The 27,501-nt window shown below is 59.2% G+C and overlaps 1 protein-coding gene across 4 annotated transcripts in view; it reads left to right on the top strand.

The window, feature by feature from the left end:
- RPTOR (regulatory associated protein of MTOR complex 1) overlaps positions 1–27,501 on the top strand; it is a 307,301-nt gene that overhangs the window by 81,365 nt on the left and 198,435 nt on the right. The window contains exon 1 of one of the 4 annotated variants that reach the window (XM_045085736.1): positions 2,208–2,500. The exons of the other annotated variants lie outside the window; for them this stretch is intronic. The gene's annotated coding sequence lies outside the window, so the exon portion shown is untranslated. Of the gene's footprint in view, positions 1–2,207; positions 2,501–27,501 lie in introns of those variants that run through there. 4 annotated transcript variants of the gene reach the window in all.

The raw sequence follows: 27,501 nt of genomic DNA, 5'->3' as shown, positions 1-27,501 counted from the left end.
ACCGTTGGGTGTGTGGGGGCGTCGGGGGAGGTGAGGCCGTGGACAGCCTCGTTCACACAGGGGCATTCGCAGGCGCGTTCCGCCGGCTTTAGGCACAGGCGCTGTTGGCCAACCCCAGCACTTAGGTTCGGGCGGGGGCAGGGGTAGGCGCTGTCCTCGCTTCTTCTCTGGGGCAGGGCTCACGGCGGGACCCTGGTCTCGGGGAGAGAGCGTCCAGAGGCCCGTCGCGTGACCTGCTGGCTGTTTGCACTGGGAGGTGCTGGGGAAGGGCCCCGTCTGGCCAGGTTGCTGGTCGGGCTTTGTAGCCCGTGATGCGGCTGGGTGACTCGCCGGCCCGGCCTGCGGTGTCCTTCCTGGGGCTGGTCACAGCGCGTGGGACCTGTTTCAGGGTGGGAGTTACATGCAGAGCAGCGTACATGAAGGCGGGCCAGTGTCCCACAGGACTCCCTTCAGGGTTCCGGAGTGAACCTTGTGCGGGATGCGGTGAAGACTCCTGGCTGAGCTGGTTCCACCTTGCCTTGGGGTTTTCAGAGCTGCTCTGGGTTATCGAGAGAGGAGCCCGCTCTGCCAGTGGACTCTGTCCCCCTCACCTAAGGAGGTGGTCTGGGTGGATGTGTGGAACAGGCCAGTGTGGGCTGTTTGTTGTAGTGGCTCCTGTTGGGACAGTCACGCTGTGACCTCAGGCCCAAACGGACGTTGTGGTGTGGCCAGTGAGAATGCCCTGAAGGGAAAGCTTGGTCCCTGACCCACACCGCCATCACGCCCTGCTGTCCCCCCTCCCTTCCCCAGCCTGGCTTCCTTTGCCACACGTCCTCACGCGGGCCTTTAGGCACTTGCTTGTGTTTCGGACATGCTGTGAACGAGGACGCACGAGCACAGCGGGCGCTGGGGGGCGGCTCCTGCTCGTGTGGCTCCGGTCTGGCGTGAAGCCCTTCGCACCAGAGCCCGCTGAGTCTGCGTGACGGTGTCGGCAAAGCCTTCTGGTCCTCTTGGGGTCAACCGTTGGGCTTTGGTCATGACTTCGTGCTTCCCTCGGAGCGTGGAGCTCCGCGCCTATGACGGACACCTCAGTTATGTCTTTGCTGCAGCCTCGCGCGTGTCTGCGCGCTCCACCTCCACCCCCTTCTCTCTCACTGCCCGCCGACAGCTTCTCCACGCACCATGTTGGGGGAGAATCCCGATCTGTGCTCCTGTGCGGCCCTGTCCCCTGGACCCTGTGTCCGCCCAGCTCCTGCTGCTAACCCTGCCGGCCAGCGCATTCCAGCAGCACTCAGGCGGCGGCAGCAGCTTCGAGCACCACCAATGAACCGTAGAGAGCACACAAGCCCATTGAGGGAGGAGGGGGAAGTGTTGCAGCTGGTCTGGAGGGTGCACAGCTTGCAGGGCTAGATCCCCGGCTGTCTGCTGCGGTCTGAGGGTTACCCCTCTTTGGGCTGCTGCAGTGTGGTCCCTGTGGTGACTCCGGCCTCCACAGTCACCAGGCAGCCGGCACGGACATGTGACGGTGCTCCTTGGATCCGGGCCCCCACGGCTGTGAGCGGTGCAGCGCCACACGGATGTGAAGCCAGGGCCGCTGTCGGGAGTTGGGTTAGTCAGGCGTCCCGGCACGCCCCTCATGTCCTTGCGGCAGAGGTCACCGGCAGCGCTTCGCTCCTTGTCTGCTGTGGGCAGGGGCGCCTTCCGGACAGGGAGGGCTGACCGGGATGGGCATGTCTTGCTGCCATGGGGGGGGGTTGCAGGGGTGGGTGTTGTGGGATCGTGGGAGGAACACGCACTTGTTGAATTGTTGCTGTGTCGCCTCCTAGAAATGGAAGTGGAGCGGTTAGCGCGGAACCGAGGGTTTGTAACTGAGAAGGGAGGCTCAGCGGGGAGAACAGGACAAGGCAGCCTGTGGCTCCCGAGGGGCCCGGTCCTACACCACCCGGCACCCCTGCTCTGGGCCCTCCTCCTGCCCACCTCTGCGCACGGACTTGCTGGCAGTATCGTGTTTTTACCGAGAAATCGGGCTTAACTCTGTCCTTAACAAGCCTGTCAAGGATCCGGTCTGTCCTCTTCCCGATGAGATCCGTCTCCGGGTGTGACAACTTGCCAACGAGGACCGGGCGCTGCCTGTCTGCGCGCTAACCCTGCCGCTCAGACAGCGCCGGCTTCCTGTGCCGCGCCGGCTTCCTGAGTTAACCCGGAGCCCCGGCGATGCGAGGCCCGCTGGGGAGGGAGGTTGGGGACGCGTGAGGAAGTGCCGGCTCCGGGAGGGGAGACGCTACGGAGCCCGCGGCGGTGGGGTGCAGAGTCTGGGGGCGGCCGCGAGGAGCCCACCGTATGCGCACCATATGTGCCTGGGAGGGCTGTCAGATCCGGCTGCAGCCAGATGAGAGCGTCTGATGCAGGGGGTAGTCGCAGACTGGAGGGGAGTGGCCGCTTCTGCTCGCTTGACTTCGTTCCATCGCGAAACCAGATGGCGCCGTGGTGGTCGTGAATCGGCGTTCACGACGGCTTCTGGGTACCCTTCTCTTAAATGTCAAGGAGCTGCTGGCTGGTGTGCTACCGGAGGGAGCTTTGAGGCGTGGGGACAGGACTTGCGGCGCGCAGGAGGGAGCAGTCGCGCCCCGTGTGGCCGTGCGCCTGGCCTCTCTCGCTCAGTGGCCGGGTCACCACTCCCGCGCTGTCGCGTGCGTCGGTACTGTAGCCCCTCCTACGGCTGGGTGAATTCACCGGACGGACACACCACATGTGTGTGTCCGGGTGCTGATGGACACTTGTGCTGTTGCTGCCCCTCGGCTCTCGCGAGTGACGTGGCTGTGAGCGTCTGCGTCGAGTGTCTGCGGGACGTGTGCTTTCAGCTTTTTCTCCCTGGGTGGTGGGTGACTCCGTGTGGGGAACTGCCGGAGCGGCCGTTCCATTTTCCATTCGGGCGGTGGGCGGGAGCTGCTTCTGCCCGTCCTCACCGACACTTGTCACTTTCTGTGTGTTTTGTTTTAAAACTGTTACTGGGAAACTTGGGTGGCTCAGTTGGTTGCGTGTCTGCTTTCATCTTGGGTCATGATCCTGGGGTCCTTGGATCGAGTCCTACGTCGGGCTCCCCGCTGGGGCCTGCTTCTCCCTCTCCCACTGCCCCCCACTGCCCCCCCCATGCTCGCTCGCTCTCACTCACTCACACACTCCCTCTCTTAAATAAATAAAATCTTAAAAAAACCCCACTCTTACTGCAGTGGCCGTGCTGGTGGGTGTGAAGAGGCATCTCTCTGGTTTGGGTTTGCGTTTCCCTGGTCACTAGGGACGGTGAGCTCCTTTCACGAGCTCATCGGTCGCTCACTTGCGCAGCAGCTTTGGGAACATTCCGTTCTCCGGTTGGGTTATTTGTCTTCTGTTGAGTTGTGAGAGGTCACATGGAGATTTTTAAACTGACGGAGCCTGAGTTTTTGTTGGGAGAACTAACGTCCTTTTCCGGTAATGTGCTATCTGCGGACAGGCTCATCGCAGCGTTCTGAGGCCTCAAATACTCTCAGGCCTGTTCCATTTGTCCCACTTATAAGACGTTTATTAAGAGGTTCTAGGACGACAAGAGCACACGGACTGTAATTAGTATTTTAACTTGTATTCCACATGGTTCACCAGGCGTTTGGGCTTAGAAAGAGGTGGTTGCTCAGCCCGGGCTGCATGATGGAGAAACTTCCTGTCGAGGTCAGCGGGTGTGGAGTGGTGGGGTGGTGACCTCTGTGGGTTGTGGGGGCCAGCAGCCATCAGGGGCACTTCCGAGCTGGTGGCTGGTCACCGACGTGCTGTGCCCCCAGGTCTCTTGTCTCCTTCCGCTTTACGAATCCTGCATCATCCCTGGACCCCTCGGTCCCCAGTGACTGGATTTTCTTCTCTTATGTATTTGTCTGTTGGATATGTTTGCTGATTGCCTGCTTGGGGGAGGCCCTGCCTGGGCGCAGGGTCCCGGTACGACCCCGACGCTGCCCCGCTCCATGGGGCTCACACTCTGGTGGTTGTTCCCCTGCGTCCTGTCACGGTCATGGTTTGTGAGGCCGTGAGCCCCCGGTTCTGACCTCACCTTGTGACCGCGCCCCTCGACGGCTTCAGCCTCACCTGTCTGCTGGCTGCTTGTTTTGGTTGGATCTTCAAGATTCATTTCCCCCAGGAGAGTGTTCCCTTTTCTCTAGGGGGCCAGGCTATGGGTTGGAAAGGCACGTACTACCCCAGGGGACGGACCAGAGGACATGCAGAGGAGAGAGTAAGGCCCCCACACCCCGTGCCTTGAGCACCCCTGGCTCCCTCGGCCTGTGGTCGGTCCACTCTGCCCCTGATCCCACATAGGCTGTGTGGCTGCCCCCCAACTCCGTCTCACTGCAATGAAGGGAGCCCCCAGAAAGCTGGCGGGTACCTGAGGGCCCCTGGGGCACACCCTGAGTTTGATGCAGGCAGGATAGCCCCTTCCGAGGCCATGAGCCTGGTGCAGGCTGTGAGGGCCCTTCGTGTCCCCGTAAGGAGGTGTGCTTGCCTGAGGCAGATTCTAGCCTGCCTTTCCCAGTGGTTCCCAGCAAAGAGAGACTGGTGGGTCCAGCGTACCTCGTGTTTGTTTAGGTATTTTGCATGGTCCTGCGTTCACGGGCTGGTCTGTGGATGGATCCCACAGAGACCTGAGGTTCCCACCCGTACACAGCTGTGACTCGGGGGCCCGATGACAGAGGGCTGATTTGGCATGTGGCTGATTTGGCATGATCATACAGGGCTCCTGTCGGGGGCAGGGGCATGTAAGAGCTGCGGGTAGGGCAGATTCCTTGATGGATTTTTAGTTCTAAGTTTTGCTTTTATAAAGACAGTTTTAGCCAAATTTGAGTAAAATCCAAGGAGAAAACCCAGACAGTTGAGAAGTACCCCAGGTTTTGAGGAAATTGAAAGAGTCATGAAGGACACTTTGCAAAACTGCGAATAAATTGGGAAGCCTGAACTGGGTGCAGAATTTTCCAGGAGAGTTAAATGGCCATGATTGACTTCAGAAAAGATAGAAAATCTGTAAACATGAGAGAAACTGAGAAAGTTACCGAAGGGTCTGCCCCGAGTCCTCTCGGGCGGAGGTGCGGACTCCTCCATGGGACTGGACGCGGCGGTGAGGCCGGCGCAGCTTATGCTGGGGGCGCTGGCTGCAGCCTGCAGTCCGAGGGGCAGTGGTTTTGTTGTGATTTGGCTGTCTTCATCCGAGTGTCGGTCGTCATGATCAGTGCATGACCACAGGTAAGTGGACACTGACTCACTGACCGAGAGGGCTGCAGGCAGCGGACGAGATCACGAATTCTGCTGTCCTCTGCTCAGGACGGTGATGGTCTGCGTGGTGGGGTCCGCACGGGATGCCCCACTGTCCTAGCTCTCTGTCTCTCGCAGGAGCGCAGGGAACTTGGGAGCAGAGAAGTCTAGGGCAGTTAAGTGTGGCCCAGGGTTTTCTAGGCCTTAATAACCCCAGGCATTAACCTGGCGACTGGGGGACCGGTGTTCACCCCACTGAACACCTGTGACCGTGGGTGAGTCTCCAGAATTTATTTCAGCTTTGACACGCTCTGGTTCTGAAAGGGGTTTATTCTCATCTACTTAACCTGGCAGAAAAATCCGTGTTATCGAGGACAGCCAGATTATCTTCTTGAAGGTGAGCATTTTGGACAATGTTGGGCCTCATGTCCCCAAAACACAGGCTTCGGGAGACGGGCCTCATTCAGGGTCTCTCCATGTTTTCGTGCTTGTGAAATCAGAAGCGCCTTCTTTTCACAGCTGCGCTGCTCCTCGTTTTAGTGCGACTGTTTCTGTTTGCTCGGCTGATGGGAGTTCTTTACCACTGACGTTGAGGGGGACAGGAGCAGGGGACTGGGGCTTGTGGGACTCTGCAGACCCTGGACGTTTGTACGGGGGGCTTTAGCCAGTGGCTCACTCGGGGTGGGGGCTCCAAGGCGAGCAGGTCTCAGCTTTGCTGAGCGGATGTCGGCTCCAGCAGGGACGGCTGCCTGGAAGGAGAGGCCACAGTTTCCAGGTCTTGGGGCCGCATCTTTTACCCCTTGGCTCACGTCTGTCTGTTGCATCTGGCTTTGATCACCAGATGACCTGCTGATTCGCCTTTGAGTCCCCAGAGCACTCGCAGGGGCTCGGACGAATGCACAGGGGATGGGAAGCCTCTTCATTTCCCGGGTGGCCTGAGCCGCTCTGCTCGGCTCATCTGGGGTGCAGCCGGGACTGCAGATGGCCAAGGGGGCCCTGCGCGCGGGTGGGGGTGGTCTCTGGAGGCCGACCCGTGCACCTGCGGATCGCAGGGGTCCTTGTCCTTGCGTTGGAGGATCTCGTCCGTTTCCTCTCATGTAACGAACGGTGGGCACACCTGGGTGTGCGACTGGCTTCCTCTTTCTGAGTTTCGTCTCAGCTGCTCTTTATTGTCTTCTCCCTTGACTTCCTTTGCATTAATCAGGTTTCAGAACGTTGTTCCCCTTCCCTTCCCTTCGGGACGCAGTGGGGAATGCGTGCTGGGTGCAGGTGTCAGGGTGCCCCCAGGGCAGCTGTGCGCCCGTCCGCGCCCCGTCTTTCTGCCGGTGCCACAGGGCGGGGCCCCAGCTCTCTCTGCCGGCCCCAACCCACGCGGCTGCCTGCGAGGTTGGTCCCTGTGTGACTTGTGCCAGGAGGCAGTGCAGCCGTTGTTGGGGCGGCCGGTGGTACGCGGGTGTACGCATTTACTCCCCGCTTTGGGCACTCTGTCCCCTTCCTGCATGTTTGTCTTTTCTGGGATCATTTTCCTTCAACCTGGAATGTTTAAAATATTTTGTTGTGAATCTGCTGACAACACGTTCATTTAGTTTTTGTTTATCTGAAAATGTTTTTTTGGGGGGGTTGGTGGGAAGGGGCAGCGGGAGAGGGAGAGCTATAATCCCAAGCAGACACCCCGCGGAGCGCGGAGCCCAGTGCGGGGCTCAGTCTCCTGACCTTGAGATCATGACCGGAGCAGAAATCAAGTCGGACGCCCGACTGACGGAGCCGTGCGGGTGCCCTGGAAATGTTGCTATTCTACCTCTGTTCCAACCCGAAGGACAGTTTTGCTGGGTGTGGAACTCCACAGCGCTCTTCCTTCCGGTTTAGGGGCGTTCACGTGCGCTGCTGCCTCTGCAGGCTTCCACCATCTTCTGTCCCACAGCGGCCGCGCGACTCCCCCTCTGTCTGCTCGCGGCCTTTTCCACCCAGTACCGGGCGCTCGGAGGTGTGGCTACGGGGGCTCGTTGTGTGGGGGGCTCCTTCGCGGTGGGCTCGCCGGCTGTCGTCAGTGCCCTGAAGACTGTTCTGTGCGCCGCCTCCGCGCCGGGAGCTGTGCTGGCAGCGTCAGACCCTCCGTCCTGCCCCGAGCGCATCTTTCTCTCCGTTCCGTGTTGTTTCGTCCGTCCGTGCGCTCGTCCGTTCCGTGTTGTTTCGTCCGTCCGTGCGCTCGTCCGTTCCGTGTTGTTTCGTCCGTCCGTGCGCTCGTCCGTTCCGTGTTGTTTCGTCCGTTCCGTGTTGTTTCGTCCGTCCGTGCGCTCGTCCGTTCCGTGTTGTTTCGTCCGTCCGTGCGCTCGTCCGTTCCGTGTTGTTTCTTCCGTCCGTGCGCTCGTCCGGGCGTTTTCTCCCGACCACATCGTAGTCACAGACGCTCTTCTGCTCTGGCGTCCCGTCTCCTATTCAGCCAACCTGCCGACTTTTATATATTCCGTTGTATTTCTCTCGTCCATAATTTCCATTGGGCGCTCTGTGGATTCCTGGTCTCTGGGGACACCTTGTGCCTTGTTACTCACCGTCTTGAACACATCGGCTATCCGTGCTCAGACGCCCTTTCTTTTTACGTGAGCATCTCCGAGCCTGGGAGGCGTGTTTCCAACGGTGCTGACTTCTGGCTGTGTGCACCGAGTTGTCCGTGCTGGCGTGGCCAGGTGTGAATTCGTGGCGTGACTGGACGTGGCTGGACGTGGTCTGTGTTTCAGCCAGCTAGCGGAAGGGGCTCAGTCCTACTGTGGAAGGCCTGTGGATGGGGGTCTGGACCTGGAAGAAGCCCCAGAGACCACCGTGGAGATGGTACGCCCCCCACACTCCTGGCCCGCGGTGAGGCTGAGTGGAAACGGAGTTGGCGCAGAGAGCGGACCTCCAGGCGCATGCGAGAGGCGTGGGAGCACCTGAGCAGAGCACGCGAAGTGAGCATCTTGTCTGGCTAAGCTGATTGCGGCTCTGGTCCCAGGCATCGCGTAAGAATCCCAGCCGGTGACAAAGCACCGTGTCAGAGCTAAATGGTCAGTGTTTCTTTCTTTTTTTTTCTTAGTGACGCATGAAGCAATGATGGTCTTACAATTTTTGGCATCTTGAATTTTATGAAAAAAAAAAAAACCCAACATCTATTTTATACAGATCATAGCCATACTTTTTGAGGAGCAGAGCTGGGGACAGAATGGGGCTCCGTGGAGGTTAAGAATGCAGAGAACCCCACTCTGCCCTGGGGGCTCTTCCCCCTCCCTGTTTTCCTGTTGTCTGTGGACTCTGCTCTCTCTTAGCAAAGGATTTGCAGGGATCCTGCCTATGTGGCTACAGAGGCCAGGTAGTGACCGACCCATAGTCACCACGCTCCTGTTAGGTGACAGGTGATAGGAGATCCAAGTTAGTGTCCTTCTCCCAGAAATCCTGGATGCAGCCAGCCCCTCAAGCCACGCTCCCCAGACCGTCTCCGATGCCCCCCTCTCTTCCACTGCCAGGAGTGGAGGGGACGGGGGATGGGGGGCTCGAGGCCAGTCGTGGTTCGGTGTGGCCGACCTGGTGTAGGTTAGGTTTCCGGGCGATGGGAAGTGAGTTGTCAGAGTCAGTATTGATCCTGGGGCCTTCGGCGGGACAGACGGGGAGGGACAGACAGACACGAGGGAGGATGGGGGTGCGCATGCAATGTTGCACCTCAGGCGTCGGGTTGGACCTGCGTGGAGCCCCAGACTGGCCTGCTCCTGGCCCAGTGCCCGATGCCTGGGGTTCTGGTGGGGCTGATGCACAGTCGCTCCGTCAGCCTGGGGAGAGCCAGCTCTTTGCAGCCACAGCCATGGGGCGCTTTCTCGTTGCAGCGGGGCTCGGGAGACCTGACGCATCCCTTAAGGTTCTGACGAGTTTCCAGTTTCCGTTGCTGTCGGGAAAGAGCGCTTTCCCTGAGTGTCTCTTTGGGTTCGTCGAATGGTACGTGAGAATGCGGTGCCGGTTGTCACGCTGTCACCAGGCCCTGTGCTCTGTGGCCCTGACGCGGGCTGTGACGGTGCTGTGGCGGCCTCGGGGTGCCGGGCCCGGCACTCTGCGCCCCCGGAGACTCCGTGCCCGCGCGGCTGGGCTGCCGGGATCCAGTCAGAACCCCTGACTCGCGGGTGTTCGGGAAGGTCCACGCTGGTTCTGGTTTTGTAGATCTCACATCTCTTCGGCTCTTGGAATTTAGAATGCCCCTTTTCCTGCATGCCGTCCCGCAGACGCCTCTCACAGCACTCAGTGGACGCCACGTGGAGAAGGGATCGTGCTGACACTCTGAAGGCGTTGGCTGGGTGAGCCCCGAGAGCTGTCTGCACCCCTGGGGTCAGAGATCACTGGTCCCCGGGAAGGACAGACTCCCCGCCCGGGCGGGCGCCGGCGGCTGGTCTGGTCCTGACGTGTGGGCAGAGGGTCACAGGCTGGGGTACCTGCCCCCTCCCGCGCGACATGGTTTCTGAGACACGGCCGTCTCGCTGCATGTGTCCGTTGCTCGTCCCGGTCCATGACCCAGGAGCAGATCACGGTGTGGCTGCACCACGATTTGTGGGTCCCTTCCCCGGCGGGGCACGTCTGGCTGATTCCCAGCGGTCGGCTGTTACGAAGACGGGCGCTGTGGATGTCGGTGTGCAAGTCCTCGTGTGGGCGCGTGTGTTCATTCTCTCGGGGACCCCGGACTGGGACTGCAGGTCGTGGGGCGGCTGTCTGTTTTCTGTTGTGTTTTGCAAGCAGCTCTAAATTGGAAGGTGACAGGAGTCCTGTTTGTGTCTGCAGAGCCAGCGGTCTGCAGAGAAGCCTCGTTCGCCGTTGTCTCCATGGGCTCTGCAGACGCGCAGGTGTGCAGGCGGGAGCCGGGAGGCGTCCGGCTGTCTTTGCGGGAGCCCTCAGGCTGGGCACGGGACGTCCTCTTCCTCTCCAGTGGTGCGCGTTCCCCAGCGGTGGGGAGGAGGCGGCTGTGTGGGCTTCTAGATACGCACGGTTTAGGAAATAATAGCTTAATTGCTTTGAGCCACTGCTGGGCTGGAAAAGAGAAGGCGACCCCTTCGGAGGCCCCCCGCAGAGGGGACTGGGTGGACTGGCCTGTGGGCCTTCCCTCAGCGTTCTCCAGGCTGGCCTGCGCTCGCGAGCACGGCCGGCAAGCCCCCGAGCAGACCGCAGCCCGCCACGGCGCTGTTTCCGAGCTTTGTCCTGGCCGCTTGGGGCTCTCAGGACCCCACTGCTCCTTGCAGGTTCTTGCCCCTGCCTGGCCCAGAGAACTGGCCCTCCCTCCCCCCTCCCCTCCCCTCCCTTCCCCGGCCTCTCCTCTTCTGCCCTCCCTTCTCCCCTCCCCTGCCCCCCTCCCTCCCCTCTCCTTGCCCTGACTTCCCTCTGTTCCTCCGCGCTCTGCCCCATCTCTCCCTGCTCCCCTGCTAAGGAGCACTGTGTGGCACTCAGTCCTTGGCCGTAGCTGCGGGAGCTGTTGGTCAGTGAAGAGCTGAGACCGAGGAAGGACGCAGCTCCCGTCCGAAGGAGCCGCGCCTCTTCTGCGGCGGTGAGAGGAGCGAGCATTTATGATAACGCGGCTGTTAACGTGTATAGGGTTCATTTGCTTCAGAAAGACTGGAAATTCTTCTTACTAGGAGAAGTGTGGTTTTATAAGTTTTATGTCCAGAATATTGACACAGTTTTAATCCACATTATTCCTCAAAAGGAATCAAAAAAGTTGTGTCTTTTTTTCTGAGTTACGGAGACCTTCTAGATTTTGTCTCTTTTTATTTTATTTTTTGGGCAGCATTCCTCTTTTCTTCCCTCATTTTTCTCTGCCAATCAAAGTCCTTGAAAGGAAATCTCGGAGGTACCGTTGCCGTGGCTGAGCAGGGGCGCTCGGACTGGGGCTGCGTGGCCTGGGATTCCTCCTCGCTGTGCTAGTTAGCCCAGCGCGGCTGCTCCGCGTCACAGACTCCGTTCTCAGAGCAGCGGTGAGGCGGGGAAGGAATCGGAGACCCTGCCTAGTTACTGGGCTGCGTTCCGACCACCGTTCTGAGAAATTTCCCCCTAAAAGTGGTGTATCGGCCCCCCGAGGAGGATCTTTGGAGGAGTGGCGAAGTCTCACTTGTGCCGGCCGGGACCGCTCCTGGGCTTGGCCTCCAGCTCTGTCCCGAGTTCTGCGTCTGTTGTGACCTGTGACCGTCTGTTATGACCTGTGAGCGTCTGTTGTGACCTGTGACCGTCTGTTGTGACCTGTGACTGTCTGTTGTGATCTGTGACTGTCTGTTGTGACCTGTGACCGTCTGTTGTGACCCGTGACCGTCTGTTGTGACCCGTGACCGTCTGTTGTGACCGTGACCGTCTGTTGTGACCTGTGACCGTCTGTTGTGACCTGTGACCGTCTGTTGTGACCTGTGACCGTCTGTTGTGATCTGTGACCGTCACTCACGGGACTCGCGGCGGGTAAGGAGGAGGACGGGCTTTTCATTTTCAGGGATTCTCTCCAGAGAACCACATTTCCCACCTCTTTCAATATGAAATGCTTGGTATTACCTAAAAATCACCTTTCTTCCAATTTGGGTCTCAAAAATAAATTACTTTGATTATTCCCCTCTCTTCCTGGTATGAACTTGAGACGACTCGGTTCCCTCCCATCTTCCGGTGAAGACACACACGATGGAGGGAGGGAGGGTCCCAGGACAGACGGCTGGTGTCCTCCGGGCAGACGAGAAGCTTGCTCAGCTCGCAGGCGGCTGGTGTCCTCCGGGCAGACGAGAAGCTTGCTCAGCTCGCAGGGAGCCGAAGTGAGACGGCCGCCCCGGGAGAGGCAGGCACATGACTCACGCCGACTTGATTCTGCGCAACAAAATATTGAGTGTTTGCCATATACGGGGCACTTTGCTTGTTGCTGTGGTTATGAAAATACGATGCTTCCTCCTGGCAAGGGACGGCACGCCTTGTAGGGAGAGTAGACGGTAATTCGTTGGTCGGGGCATGCATTTAGCAGCAGCATGTTGGCATCGCACGACTCTCAGACTCTGAACAAACCAGATGCGGTTCCTGCCACTGTTTATCATGGCATCTAGCGGGCCACATAGCAGCTTGCCGTCGCAGCAAGGGGGGATGACAGCAGGCCGAGAGAAGGGCCCGAAATGAAGGGTCCAGTCCTCGAACAGGGTGGTGGGCGTCCTCCCTGGAAGAAGTGTGGAATCCCGTCGTGTTCCTGAACGGAGGCTTGCTGGCCAGCGTGCTCCCCGCCTGTCCCCAGGGAGGCGTTAGAGCTGTTCCAGCAACTCCCCACCATCGCCATGGTGTGCTCAGAGGAGGGGTGGGGTCGCCGCCCCTCGCCGGTGCCGGCTGCTTGCTTAGGACACCGTCGAACTAGGGCGTGGACGTTCCCGGTAGCCTGGGCGCTCGGGATGCTCGCCCGCCTCGCCTTCCCCTGCTGCCGGCCTGAGCGCTCGGGATGCTCGCCCGCCTCACCTTCCCCGGCTTCCGGCCTGAGTGCTCGGGACGCTCGCCCGCCTCGCCTTCCCCGGCTTCCGGCCTGAGCAGGCTCTCCTTTGCTCCTCCTGAGGCACCGGCCGACCTCTCCGGTCTGTGTCGCTGTCCTGCCTCCGGGGCCGCTGCAAGGTGGAGGAGTTACTAGTCTTCCAGCAGCCGAGGGAAACAGAGTCCATGGTGTTGGCGCTTGGGGCGGGGGCCTGCACGTGGCTGGGCAGCTGCGGTGCTTGGGGACGCTCCCTCCCAGCCCGAGGCCCGCTTGTGTCCCCGGAGCGGGCCTCGACCCTTGCGGAGGCAGTGTTGCCAGCGGAAGAGCTGTGGATGCCCAGGCCTTTGTCTCTAAGCTGCGCTGTGTGCAGAGCCACAGCCGGGAGGGAGGCATTCCCGCTCCCCGTCTGAGCACTTCTCTGGGGCTCGGTGCCGCGTGTGCTCGCAGCTGAGGGCTAACTTCCCCTGTGCCCTTTGTCCGCTGTCCCCCTTGTCTGCCGGGGCCAGGACAGCAGGGCGTTGGCCACCCAGGGACAGGGCTTCCCGGGGCAGGTACAGGGCTCCTCCCTCCGTTCTGTCCTCATGCAGTTTGGCACAAGGTCACAGTGACCAGGAGAGTCTCGGGCCGGGGAGGTGGTTGCCACCACGTAACGTGGCTCAGGTAGTAGCGGGTTCGATTCCCACCGGTGGCCCCATGTTCTGAAACAGGAAGCTTCCTGTGACATCTGGGGCACGTGTGCCTGGGCCAGAGTGACCTCAGCTGGGAGCCTGGAGCCGAGTGCCTCCGTGCGGGATGGAAGCATGAGGCGGAAACCCAGGTCACCCGCCGGGCTGTAGGCAGACGCAGCTCTCTGGCACCGAGTGAGAGCAGGAGAGGCAGGGCCACTCCACGGACTTTCAGGACAGGGGCCCACGGGGCGGGCTGGCTCTCGGCGGCAGTCCATACGTGCCGGGTTCTTCCCAACCCCGCTTCCCCACTCACCCCTGTGAAGTGCAGGGGTGAGTTTCTGTCATTTTGGAAGCGTGAGGACCCGGTCCTGACGACGCTGGGTTCACAGAGCAGACAGTTTTTGTGGGGAGGTCTGGAGAGGAGGTGGTGGTGGCTCTGTGGGCTCCGAGGCGGGGGTTTGAGCAGGGGGTGGTTTCTTCCTGTGTCCCCCACGGCACAGGTTCGTGCCAGACAGAGCCCGCGGGGGCGTCGTGGCCCTCGCTGCTGGGGACAGAGCCCCCAGGGCAGCACCGTGGAGATGAGCCTCACTCCCGTCCCCTAGACCCGCCTGGCGCATCGTTGGCGCGGCGAGGGTCGCCAGCTCGTGTTTGGAAGGCAGGGTGCCCCTTCCTTGTCTCTTCTGAGAGAGACAGCGCAGAGCTCGGTGCTTCCTCTGCTGTTCCATGTTTCTTCTCTGCCTGGTGTCCTGGCAGCCCTTCTCATGATTTGTTTTCCTGAGCTGGGGCTGTGTGTGGCTGGGGTCATGGCCACCGGAGGCCTGAGGCGCCTGGCGGGGCCTGCTGTGCACCCAGGGCCGAGGCTCCTCTTCCTTCTGGTCCGAGCGCCAGACACACCGCATGTGTCCACAGCAGCCCTTCCACACGTTCTGTCTCCTTCCCTGCGCAGCGTTCAGGGGGCGACGGGTCCCCACTAAGGGCAGCGGGTTAGGGCACCTGGTGGACGTGGCGGCTGACTCCTGCCCCCGTGTGCTGGGCTCCCTTGCCGCTGGGGCCCTCCCTGCGAGGCCGGGCGTCTGCGCCGAGCTTCTCGGGGGGGTGTGGGGGGCGAGCCGCCGACTCTGCTGGCTCAGCGTGAGCTTCTCGGGCTTTCCAGGACCCGGGGGGTCGGGGGCGGCACTCCCTGTGGCGGCGGTGGAGCTGCGTCCTGGCTCTGGTCGCTCCAGAAGGTCCTCTCGTCCTTCCAGGGCTCTGAGCCCTGCAGCGTGGACTCCCTGCACCGCTTTCGTGCCAACTCGCTCTGGGCGGGGCTGCAGGTGGGCCCGGCCGCGGGCACACGCCCCGCGCAGGCCTGCTCGTCCGCGGTTGCTGGCTGTGCGGGGCCCGGGCTCAGCTCCTGACCTGGGTGGTCGGGCCTTCCCCACTCATGCGTGTGTTGCCCCTGAGCGCAAGGCACGTAGCCACGAGGTCTCCTCTGTTGGGGGGCAGGTCCCGCTCGGCCCCGAGGAGGACCTGCCGTGAGCGCGGTCCCGGCCCTGCCCTCGGTGTGCGACGCCGTGGGGCCAGCAGGGCGGCCAGTGCGTGGCCCAGCCCTTTACTCCTGCCCTCCGACCGTCTCCTGACTCCTGCTCTCACTTCCAGAGGCGGGGGCACACTCTGCTTGTTCTCCCTTCCCGCCACGCCCGGCCTCAGCCCGTTCCCCGCCCGCTGTGCCCAGCGCCGTCATCCCTCCTCGGCCGGGGCACGGGGCTCTTGAGGGTCATGGCTGTGGGGGCGCGAGCGTGTGACAGGCTGTTGGGACTGTGTATACGCGTGAGTGAGTGTGTATGGGAAGGAGTGTGACTGTGTGGGACTGCATGTGTGTGCACACGAGTGTGCAAGCGAGCATTCCTGATGAGGCGTCTGGGTACACTAGAGTTCTTGCTACTTCGCAGCTGCCCCCTTGGTATGTGACGTGTGACGTGTATGTGTCCCCCATGTGACATGTGTGCCCCCGTGAGACGTGTGTATGTGTGCCCCCGTGTGATGTGCCCCCCTGTGTGACGTGTGTGCCCCATGTGATGTGTGTGCCCTCCGTGTGATGTGTGTGCCCCTGTGTGACAGTGCTGAGCCGGACAGTGCAATTGGGAAGTGACATCTGTGGTAATTTTGAAGAGGCTGGGATCCCTTTAGAAAAGGCGTTCGGGACCTGGGGTGGGGTGGGTCCCCCTCACAAGAAGGTCAGAGGCCAGCGCTGCGTGTGCGGGTGATGAGACACCCATGTGCTGATGCTCCCTCGGGCCTCCCGTTTGCAGTCTCACTGCTCTCCAGGCCTGTCCCTTGTCTTGTTTTCGTCCCGAGTCATGCCACTTGGCCACGGAATCACCTTTCCTCCTTTGAAAACGGTGCAGACGGTGGGGAAGGGACTGAGGCGTGCCTGATGCGCTGTGCACGGCGGTGACCGGGGGACTTGCGGGTGGCAGGGCTCCCCGCAGCCTTGACTTGAGAGGCGCTGCTGTAGCGCTGCACGCCCTCGGCTGCGTTCCAGCAACGCCTTACGTTGTGCGTTGAATCCATGGCTTCTGTTTACAGCATGATGGTTGGTAGACGGGTTTATCTTTTCTAAAAAGGGCTGGTGTCACAAAATAGTGTCTGAGCAGACACTTCCTCGACTATGAAATCTGTTCTGATTCAGAGATGGGAGGAGAGGAGCAGTGGCCCTAGGTGCTCCCTCCGCGGCTGCCACGCTGGGTCCTTGTGCTCACGGCTTCAGGATTCGCTTGGGTAGAATTCCTAGGGTGTGGCGGGGTGGGGGGGCAGCGTTGTAAGTAAAACTGAAGTTCGTTCGCTCACTCACAGTGAGACTGTCCCAGAGTATCATTCAGGGCTGTGGCCCTGGCTCCCAGCAAGGATTCTATGCTTTTGGTCACCTCGTGGTCCAAGATGGCTGCTGGGGCTCCAGCTACTCCAAATGCATTCCACCTTGCAGACAGGGAGAAGGAGGGAGGGAGGGCCCTCTCGTTACCGTTAAGGATGGTTTCACTTGGCACCTTCATGGGGAGACTGGAAAGTGGTTTCTGAGTGGCCCTGGGCCCACAGCAAAATGGGCTTCTGTTATTCAGGAGAAGGGTGGCACGGATACTCCGGGAAAGTTGCGGTGTCTGGCGTAAGCACATTCCGGGCTGCCACACCAGAAGGCCCAGTGTGTGTCAGTAGAGGAGAATGAATTCTGCTGGTGGCAGTGCCTGGGTACCAGGAGGCAGAAGAACTGAGTAGCCTGCTGGCTTTGGTGAGGACCTCACCCCCTGGCTCTGGTCGGGGAGCCACATGGGAGAGGTGGGGGACATTGGGGGCGGCTCATGGTGCTCTCTGGCGCCACGCCGAGCCAGGGACCACCCTCGGGACACTCCTCACTGCTGAGCGGACCTGGCCTACGTGTCACAAGATTATTTACTGCTTGTAGGCACTTTGTATTATGCTGCACATTCCGGAAGATTACTGTAAGTCTTGGCTCAGCTGATTTGTTTCTGCGAAGACGGCTCGGGGAGAGGGACTGCCAGAGGGTACTAGACACTCGCGGCTGGGGACAGGAAGGGCTGCACTCTCTAGGGACCTCCCCGCTGTAGAGATTTCCTCCTTCTACTGTGGGAGTTGCTGTGGGGTGACCCTGCCACTCACTGGCGGTGGGGCCCTGCACACAGTGTTGTTCCTCATCAGGCCTCAGCTTACCCATCTCTGTTTACCTGCTAGTAACAGAGGCGTTGGTGACATCAGTGACATCGTGTGTGTAAAACGTATTCCCTAAACATCAGCGATTAGTATCTGTATTCAACGTCCTTTATGCGCAGGAGCTGGTCATACTTCGCATTAATATTTGCTTAGGTTTTCTCAGGGGGTCAAAAAAAGCTATAAAAAAGTAAAAAGTTGAGGTCATTGTAAGGTCTGTCTTTCTGAAGTTCTTCCAAAACCAGCAAGTTTTCCGTATTTGGCGCCCAGCCTTACTTGGCAGCCACGCAGCCCTGAATGCTGCGAGCCCGTTTCCAGCAGTAAAGGGGAAGAGCCCAGCGACAAGGCCGCTGCGGGTCTGTCCGCAGACACTGACGCTGTTTAGACATCCGCAGTTCCCATGCGCGTGAAATACAAACATCCGGAATTCTAGACCGCGTCTGGGGCCACGGTGGAGGATAAGGGGCTTGACCCTGTGGGCTGTCGCGCCCTCTCCCTGGTGCTCAGCTTGTTGCTGAGTCCCCACGGCCGAGGCCCCCACGCTGCCGTGGGCTCCAGGAGCCCGCCCGCCACAGGGTGTCCCGGCGGGGGACGTCCCGCCGGCAGCTCGGAGTCCCAGGCGCGCCGAGCTGGCTGGGGAGGGCTCTCTTGCCCGCTTTTCTTTCTCCTTTCCGGGGAAGGAGGGTGAGTCCTCCCTGCTGTCCTGACGGTCTTTTTATTTATTTACTTCTTTTTCGATTTTCGCCTTTATGTTACGGGTTTTCTTGTTTGGTTTTGGTTTTGTCGGGTCCCATCCTGGTTTGCTTGTTGTCGTCCCTTATGTGTTCATAGTTCTGGGGCTCATTTGTTTAAAACTTGGAAGTCACATAATTTACCGATGAAATGATCTTAGAATTTCTGTCTGTTGTTCATTTTCCTCTTCATAAGAATGTAATTTATAATCTGTCTGTAGGATTTATGGTGGAGCTCCTGGTTGAACACTGGGGTTGCCGAAGGCAAGACATAGCTAAGTTCGGACACTGTCCGACACCCTGAAATAGCACCTGTGCCTCTGCATAAATGCAGGGAAGCCCAGCAGTGGTCTTCCAGATAAGAAACAGGAAACGCAGGATATTCCTGGCCTTTTTTTCTAAGAGCCAGGACACCGCTGTTGTGCGTGGAAGTAGAATGTTGTGCTCCGAGTTTTCTGTTCTTTCGCTAATTCTGCTAATTTGGCTCCACATCAATGCTACGAACAGCAAGAAACACTTGTTTCCGTTTTCCATGGCTGCATAGTTGTTGCCCAGAGCCGAGTGGCTTAAGGCCACAAGTGTTTGTCTGCTTAGAGTTGCACAGGGCGGGCTAGACCCGGCGGGGCAGGGCTGCCGCTTCTCCTGAGTGCCTTGGGGTGGCCACAGGCACCCAGACCCTCGCTGGGGCTGGAGATTGGCCATGACATCGCTTCCTTGTCTAGTGCGCCGGCCGAGATGCATGGACGCTGTGGACTTGGCCACTCATGTCCCTCGTACCCTCTCTTGTGTCCTCCATACCCGGTAGCTGGGTTTCTGTGTATGCAGTGGCTTGGGCGTGGAGGAGGGGGTGTTCTGGGAGGAGGAGCCTATATGCAGGTGCTTGTCCTGCCTGTTTGCCTCTTTTTAAAAATTCTTTATTTTTTATCATCTTTTTTATGTTGTGTTAGTCGCCATACAGCCCCTCATTAGTTTCTGATGTCACGTTCCCTGATTCATTGTTCGCGTGTAACATCCAGTGCTCCACGCAGCTCGTGCCCTCCTAACCTCTCCAGTCGAAGTAAGTCACATGTCCACAGCCAGGGTGTACACGGGACACAAACGCACTGAGTTTCTGTGGTGTCCTTTGGTGGACTAACAGATTCAAACCTGTTTGACTCTTCTCTGTGTCTGCTTTCGGGGGCCTTTCTTTCCTTAGGGCTTTGTGGATTGATGGCCGCGTGCACAGAGTGAATTTCCTTCTGTCCGTCTTCCTGGGACCCCGTGATCTTCTGAAACTTGGGTGTTGGCACCTTCTGTCCATTTTGATGGCTTCACGGCCATCCTCTGCCCAGATGTGCGCCCCGTTCCCTGCTGCGTAGGACCTCGCTGAAGCCGTGTTGGGCCTCCGCACTGTGCTTCACGCTTTCCCCATTAACCCCGCGTTTGTCTGTTCATCCCTTCGTCTCTGTGCTCACAGCCTAGTCCGTTTCTTGAGCTCCGTCTTCCAGTTCACGTGCTCCTCGTTCAGCTCTGTCTAGTCTGTTGGGAAGCCTTTCCACTTCTATTTAAGATCTAAGAGGACATTAAACTTAAAAAAATCCGAATCGTTATCTGTCACACCTGCTGTCCTTGTCTCGTGTCTTCGTTTCTCTGGATTCCCACAGTCTCCGTGCGTCTGCTTTGGCTAGCATTCATTTAGTTGGCTTTTTGTCCCGGAGTACTGTAAAAATTTTGACAATGAATTATTTCCCTTTGCAAATTTAACTATGTAAAATCTTTGAAGCTTGAGATGAAGTTGGGTTTTTTCCTTCCAGAAATTATTTTGGTTTGCTTCTGTTGAGCACTGGGGGCCCCGACAGCTAAGGTTACCCAGAATCCTGGCCGAGGGTCTTCATCTCTCACCTCGGTGGTTTAACTTTACAGACCCAGGTCAAGACCAGCTTTTCCCTCTCTCCACTTGCTCTATGAGGGCCGGAGATGGGACTTTCTTCTCTTGGACTACCTGCCTCACCCGGGGCCCAGTGCCTGGTCGCTCCGGCCATGTGTGCTCCTGCTCCGGGCTTGGCGGCTGCTGTTCCGGAGAAGTCCGGCTCTTCCCATTCACACGTGTTGGTTCTGACTTCAGTGTACGGTCTGGGCATTCTTGACTTCTATGCCTGCTCGTCCTGGTCTGGAAGACGGCGTCCCGCTCCCAGCTGCTCCCATAGCTTGTAGCGTAGGGGAGCCCAGGGCTTAGGTCCGCGGGGCGCAGGACGCCTTGTCACCAGTGGCCTGTCCGCTCCTGCAGACACGGTGTCCTTCTTGCCTCTCCGAGGCAGCAGTGTCGGCTCTTGACCTTAATGCTGAGCGGGATGATGAAGTACTTTAGAGAACGTGAATTGTACTAAATCAAAGTGGCTGGATGGCGTAGCCCGGCAGTTCCGGAAGAAAAAATAGCCAAGTGCCTGCTATCAAGTGTAGGCATCTTCAGTGACGGACTCCGCTTCGCAGTAGGTGGGTAATACGGAGTTCACCTAAGGACTGAAGCTAGTTCCAGAAAGTACCTTCAGTGAGTGAGAGGTCAGAGAGAGGAGGGGCAGTTTGTCTGTGCAAAACTTGGGACGTCCTGCTTCGGTTTGTTGACGGAAGGTTCCAGAAGATGAAAGTGTTATGGATGGATGAGTGCTGAATGGGACTAGATGAGTCAGAGTGTTTCTCACAGGGACTCACGTCCAGCTTTGATGTAGATGGTGGAGAACAGCGTCGGGGAAGGGGAAGTGGCTGACGCGGGAGGAGCCGACCGCGCTTTCGGGTCCGTGAGCACAAGCCCCGGCCTGGGTAACTGGGGAGCAAGGCCCCGAGTCCTCTTTGAACGGACGCATCAGCAGGGCGTGAAGTAGCGGAGGCCATATGACCGTGGCTGCTCCCTGAGCTGAGCTGAGCTGGGCGTGCCTGTCGGTGTGTGCGGAAGATCAGCAGAGCAGCCGGCGGGAAGTCAGGTGTTTTCGGGGGACGCCTGGACAGGCCGCAGAACTGCTCTGGCTTCGTCCCCTCGCGGGTCTCAGGAACCCAGGAGGCGCGGCAGGTGCCGGGATGGAGCCGGGAGCAGGCGTCCCGATTTCCGGTCAGTGGTCTTTATGCAGCACCGCCGGACACCGTTCTGTCATTGAGGTCAACCCTGCGGGGAAGTTGGGTGTTGATAACCAGTTTAAGGCAGGTCTTGAAAACCTGAGCAAGAGAAAGGTGGCAGAGCTGGGTGAGAGCCCCCGAGGCACCGTCTGTGGTCATGGCCGGCCAACTGCCCCCGGGAATCAGGGAGCGAGATGCCACTTGCTTGTTTGTGTGACCGGTTCTTGTGAGAAGCTCTTACCGTGGTGAGGACACGCCTCCGTCTGAACATTTGTTTTTTAGGGTGTGCTCCTAGAGAAATTTAGAAATTCTGTGCTTTTCAGATCAGTGTAACGTCTGTGTTTGAGCTGCAGCAAAGGAAGTGTGACCCTGTAACTGTTCAACAGTTCCTAAACTTGGACCTGCTCTCCACCCTGGCGACGTTTGGGAGGGGTTTTGGCCCCTTGAGGCATCGTGATGGCTTTTCGCTGGCCCCTGTGCGAAGTGCAAGCTCTTCAGCTGGGCCTGGAGGGGCTCCCGCTCTCGTTGCGCCCATGCCGGACCCTCAGCCCAACCTTTGGTGGCTCAGTGCGCCCGGGCTCCCTGCTGCTGCTGGCCGGCATTTTCTTCCTTGGTCCCTTGGACTCTGCTCGGCCTCAAGTCTCCTCCTTGCTGTCGTTCTCTGTGGCGCCGCCCTGAATCCTTGGCCGCACCATCTCTAGCAGATCGCTGCACGGACGCTCAGAGAGCGGCCTGCTCCTTCCCTGTCCCACAGGATGTTACTTTCACTCCGTGAGATGTTCTGCACCGGAAGACCTACCATCCTCGTCGTCTTGGGGTCAGTGCTCACGGGTCTCCAGGCTTCAGGAAAGGAATGGGGACTTCCAGGGGGCTGAGGACAGCGGGAATGTCCTCCATCCCAGTCCCCCAGCCTTTCCCCCAAACAGCTCAGAAGAACAAGAGGGTGAGATTCAGCTATACAAAAACCAGGCCCTCGGCGTAAAAGACACAATGTGCCCAAACTCGAAAACAAGGAAGAGCCCAAATCCCTCCGTGTCGTGTCTGGTGCTCCCTTGCTGTTCCTTCCCCACTGCGAGGCTCTGCAAAGCAGACCTGCGGAGACCACAGGGAGCCCAGAAGTGAGCAGGGGACGGGCCTGCAGCTTCCCTGCACGAAGATCAGAAAGCACGGGAGAGTCCGGGGAGAGCGGGGCACGGGCTACGGCGGTGGGCTCAGTGTGGGTGAGAGCCCGCAGGAGAAGAGAGAAGACGGAGGGTCGCTGTGTGGGCACGAGTGGGGAAGAACCGGCGCGTGGGTGCGAGTGGGGAAGAAGCGGCGCGTGGGCACGGGTGGGGAAGAAGCGAAAGGGAGAACCCAGGGTCTTGTGCGGCAAAGAGAACCCCCAAATCTGAGACCACGTGACGAACCCTCACTACCCGGACAAACCATCCCGAAAGCCGGTGGTGCCAGATGTAGCCTGTCGCCTTTCTTGCGAAGAAAGATTGAGGGGAGCTTGGCCACAGGCATCGGCTTCGATGTTGTGTGGTTGCTGGTGTGCCGCGGCAGAGCTCCAGGGAGAAGCGTGACGGGCGTGTGCAGAACTCTGAGGTAAGCTGGAAGCTCCTCCAGAAAGCCACGGCAGCTGCCCCAGCGGAGAGGCGCCCGCTGCTCCTGGCAAGCGCGACTCTGCTCTCTCAAGGCTTGCATCCCCCGAGCTCAGGAACGATTTTGTGCGATCCCAGCAAAAACACCAACATTTTTAGAACGTGGAGTCGCCCACGTGGATGTTACCATTCGCGCGGGAACACAAACCTGAAGCAGAGCCAGGACGCGGGCTGCTGCCGCCGGCGGGAGGGGGGACCGGGGGACCTGGTCTGAGCGGGATGGAGAGCCCAGGAGACCCGCGCACGGGGAGGTAGGGGGTGTCGTCCACGACAGGTCAGCGGAGGCAGCGTGACGTTCCGACAGAAGGCTCTGGGACCACGGCGGCCATTTGGAACAAGGTACAGTTCAAACCAGACGTCACCCCGTGTAGGGGAACGAGCGACACGCGGGTCAGGATCCAACGGCAGAAGGTGCAAGCGCACAAACACAGAAGGAAGCCCGGGTGGCCTCCTCCGGCGTCCGTGCAGGGCAGGCTTTCTGGCTGGGGGAGGCGCAGGGCGTGTGGCTGGCCACCGCGGGGACGAGCAGCTGCCCCAGAGCGGGGGGGTGAGGGTGGGGGTGGGCCACACACCCCCGCGGAAGAAAATGGCACTTAGAGTGTGGAAACGTGTTGAAAATCGTCACTGGAGAAGTCATTCTTCACTCAGGAGACCGTGGGAGTTAAGAAGGGGGACAACATGCCCTCCTGGCAAGGCCGTGGGGGGCGGCCCTCCTCTGGGGCCGGGGGCCCATGCCTGGAGACTCCGCCTCTGGGCTCTGACCCTGAGGCCCACCTGCGGAGGACAGACACACGCTCAGGGTTGCTGGGGGGTGGGGAGCCCTGCTGGCAGCAGGCAGGTGTCCTTGCCAGAGGCTGGGATCGGTCTGGGAATGGTGTTGAGGATCCGCCGAGGGCTCTCCAGGTCTCTGCGCAGAGGTGCGGACTCGTCACGGAGGGCGGAACGGCAGCTTGTCGGCGTGGGAACGGCTCTGCCTCCGTCGGGGGTGCGAAGTGATCGTCCCCGGCGAGCCGGTGTGTTGGCCCGGCCGATCAGGTGCCACGGAGGACGCTCGTTGCCTCTGTCCTCTTCCTCGTAGACCTGGGTCTCACCCGCCGGAGCGTGAGTCAGTGTCAGAGACCCGAGCTGAGGAACATTCTACAGGGTAGCTGCCCCGTGTTTCCCGCAGCTGTGAAGCTCGTGCACGACCCAGACCGACGACCCGCCGCGGCTTGGGGCAGACGGCGAGGCGTGAGGACAGACACCCTGGGGGACCGGGACCGCGGGCCTGACTGCCGGAATTCGAGGAGGGCCGGCGGGTGCGCTGAGCACATTCTTGATTTCAGGCACTGCTCGGTCGGCGGACACGACACGACTAGCCTTGGGATGCTGCGCAAGGGCGAGCTGGGCATTCTCTGCTGAGTGTTTAAAATGATTTTGGGAGAAACCAAGAATGCCGTCCGTTTACAGCTGCGCTTTGCACAGCGTCTGACACATAGCAGACAGCCATTCCCGCGTTCTAACTCAAGATATGGACACTTAAAAAATAGTGCCGGGGGAGGGTGGACGGAGTCGGGCTGGGAATCTAGAGCGATAGGTTCGAGTCCCCGCGGACTCCTGGCGTCACGAGCTTCAGTGACTCCTGCTCTGGGTGGATTGGAATCTTCCAGACACGTTTTCTACTCACGTGTGTCATCGCCACCCTCTGCTTCCGAGCTCATGCCGGTGGTTTTACTGCCGCTGTGCTGGGGCGATTTTTCCTGATCGCTTCTCTCCAGTGAGACTTTGTGTGTCCCGCAGCACATTCCTCCCTCACTTCCTGAGAACTGGCCTCTCTCTCTTCCAATTTTCTGTCTTCTCCTTTTTCCCTGGATGAGCTTGGCTGTCTCGTGTATTAATGATAGAAAAGACAGCCGTGGGGACCCGTGTCCCTCAGGAAGACTCACGGCCCACCCGAGGTGCAGCCCCAGCAGCTGCACATCACCCACATCCTGATTTTCCCTCCTTGATTTTTTTTTTTTTTTTAACCTGAGTTAATATTAGAGGGGGCAGTGGTCGTGGTTAATGATGTTATCATAAGTTTTTATTTCCTCTTTCCATCATTTAGGGCTGAGGAATATTAAGATTCCTTTATAAACTCAGTAAGTGGAAGTAGGAAGGGTTATGCGGGGAGCAACACACCTTGCGGGTCGCCGGCCCTGCTCACCATGCACAGGAGCGCGTGTGGGCGCATTGGGTGAGCCCTGGCCCAAGGTCGTGGCTCTCAGGGGTGGGTCTCCATAGCACCTGTGTGTACTCTGTGCAGGGTCACGTGGCCTTATCCCGTGACCGTGGTCTCTAAATGCTGGCCGTGGGGTGACAGCTTTCACGTTCTGACTGGGGTCCGTGCCTCCCTAGGGAAGGAGCGCCCCTGAGACTTGTCTCAGACCAAATGCCAGACGGGGGTGGGGGTGAGCTCGCGCGGATGTCCCCTCTCTGTCCGGGCCTGAAGGCTCAGCGCTGCCCAGGGCACACTGGGTACGTGTTCTGAATGGTTGGACTTCATTTGCTCGTTTTCATGAAATACTTGGCCAAATAATAAGATGATAAAGAAAAATTTTCTTGTATTTATGATCTTCTTTCCTGTTATATGAACAATGATGAATGAATTTGTCTAAATACTATGTCGGTGTGTTAAAATATTGGTAAGTGATAGGGGATCTTCCTGTAGCGTTCATCAATCAGTTAAGTATGTGGGGGGCTGATTGGTCCCTAGAAGATGTTTATCCACATCCTAATCCCCAGAACCTGCAAATGTTACCTCTTATGGCAAAACAGTAAACATTACTTTATGTGGCAGAGATGGGGCCCCATGAAGGATCTTGAGGGGAAGGTCTTATTCTGGCCCCTCTGAGTGACCCTAAATGAAATCACATGTACCCTTAGGAGAGAGAGGCCAGGGGCCTTGTGACAGACCCAGCAGAAAGGGACATGTGAACCCAGAGGCAGACATGGGAGTGAGGTGGCCACAGGCCAAGGAATGGCAGGACATGCCGCCCACCACCAGTGGCTGGAGGAGGCAGGGAGAGGACTCATGCCCAGAGCCTGAGGACAGTGTGGCCCTGCCGATGCCCTGGTTGGGACTCTGGGCCCCGCTACTGGGAGAGACCATTTCTCTTCTCTTAAACCCCCAAGTGCGTGATGATTTGGCCCAGCAGCCACAGAACCCTAATGCAGACGGCCGTGCGGAAGCCTTGCCTCTCTCGTGTAGACGCAGTCAGCGAGTGTGGCTGCGTGGTGGCCGGGAGCTGGCAAGAGTGGCCGCTCCTGCTCCCCGCTGACAAGGCCGGCAGTTGTTGCGAGACGTACGAAGGAGACAGTTTCGGATGCGTGTGTATTCTTGGTGTAGACCTATGACCTCCCCCTGCCCACGACACTGCTCGCCGGTCACACCTGTGGCTGTGGCTGATGGTCAGGCCCCCGCAGGTGTTTCCGGGAGGCTGGCTTCTGGCTCCTGTTGTGCTTGGCATGGGAGGGAGCCGGGATCCAGAGGGGCCTGACTTGAGAAGATGCCGGAGCCCTGGGGTCGCTCCCGGCTGCTCTGCCCTCCACCGTGCCTGCTCCTTCGCCAGGTGCTGTGGGTTCTGCTCCTGGGGCTCTCTCCTGTCCAGGTGGTCCCTCAGCCCGGGCACATGTGCCCGCACCGCAGACAGCCCCCACCCTCCCACGGCCAGGAGGGACCTCTGCGCACAAGTGTAGGAGCTGGGACCCCCTGCGGAGAAGGCACATTTTCTGTGGAAGCGAACAGATACTGTTTGCCCGGGTACATTCATTATTCACACCAAACGTTACTGCCCACCTGCTGTGTACCGCTGTGTGCCGCTGCGGCTGCAATAGTTACTTCTCTTGTGGCACCGGGAGGAACTAAATGGGGCTTTGAACTGCCAGAGTGACCTGTTTCCTTTATCTTCTGTGCTCCTGTAAAGATCCGATACAGATAAGGTTTTTTTCCTGAGCCATTTGAAAGTAATTTACAAACATCATGTTATCCGTGAACACTTCATCGTGTAGTTTTCCAGAACTAGGAATTTTTCTTATGTAACTACTGTGCATTTATCCAAATAAGGGGATTTCACAGTGATTCAAGACTAGGATCTACTTGTTTCATAACCAGACCTCTCCGGTTGTTCCAGGACCGGCCTGAATCCCCACTGGCCCTGTCTGCCCCGTCTGGGCTCCAGACAGCGATGGCCTCGGTTGCCACTCGCTCTTCTCCCGGTGTCCCTCACCCACTTCCCTGTGGCTCTCCCAGCATTAGCCCTGGGCTGAGCGTTGGTGGTGGGAGCCCCGCAGGGGGGTGTCTCGCCTGCTCGGCCACCCGCACGGGCGCCTGCCATCCCTCGTCCCGCGGTCGCGGCCCTGCAGGCCGAGCAGTCGCTGAAGAAGCAGCTTCCTTCCCCGCGTCCTGACTTCCCCCTTTGTGAGTAAGAAGCGGTTGGGGGGATACTTTGAAGCTGTGTAAATGCCCCGTTCCTCGGGCTGCTTTTGCGTCCATCCATCTCTCTTCCACAAATTGGTCGTTGCCATGATGGTTGCCAAATGCAGATTTTCTCATTCCGTCTGTCCTTCTATATGTGTTGGGCTTCTGCTACGAGGAATGCCTTTTCTCCACCCCATTCATCATTCATTCCTTCCTTTACAGCAGCACAGGGTAGACAGTGCTTCCTCCGTTCTGAGAACGCTGTGCATGGGTTCGTACCCGCGGCTCTGGTTGCGCCGGCTCCGGCTGTGGGTGGCCCCTTGCGGCGTGCTCCCGTGTGGCCCGCGCGCCCTTCCTTGTCTGGCACGACAGGATGTAGCAGGCTTGTGCCGTGCTTCCTTGGGGAGCCCTGGCCGGGGTGGGGTTTGGGAGCCAGGGCCCGGGCTGTCGTGGGCTCAGGGCCCCCAACCCCACGACCCCAGCGCAGAGGAAGCAGCGTCAGAATCAGGAAGAG

Source organism: Mustela putorius, unplaced genomic scaffold (assembly GCF_011764305.1).
Source record: "Mustela putorius furo isolate JIRA1106 unplaced genomic scaffold, ASM1176430v1.1 tig00000873_pilon_pilon_pilon, whole genome shotgun sequence".
Classification (NCBI taxonomy): Eukaryota; Metazoa; Chordata; class Mammalia; order Carnivora; family Mustelidae; genus Mustela; species Mustela putorius.
This window is presented reverse-complemented; position numbering and strand designations above follow the sequence as displayed.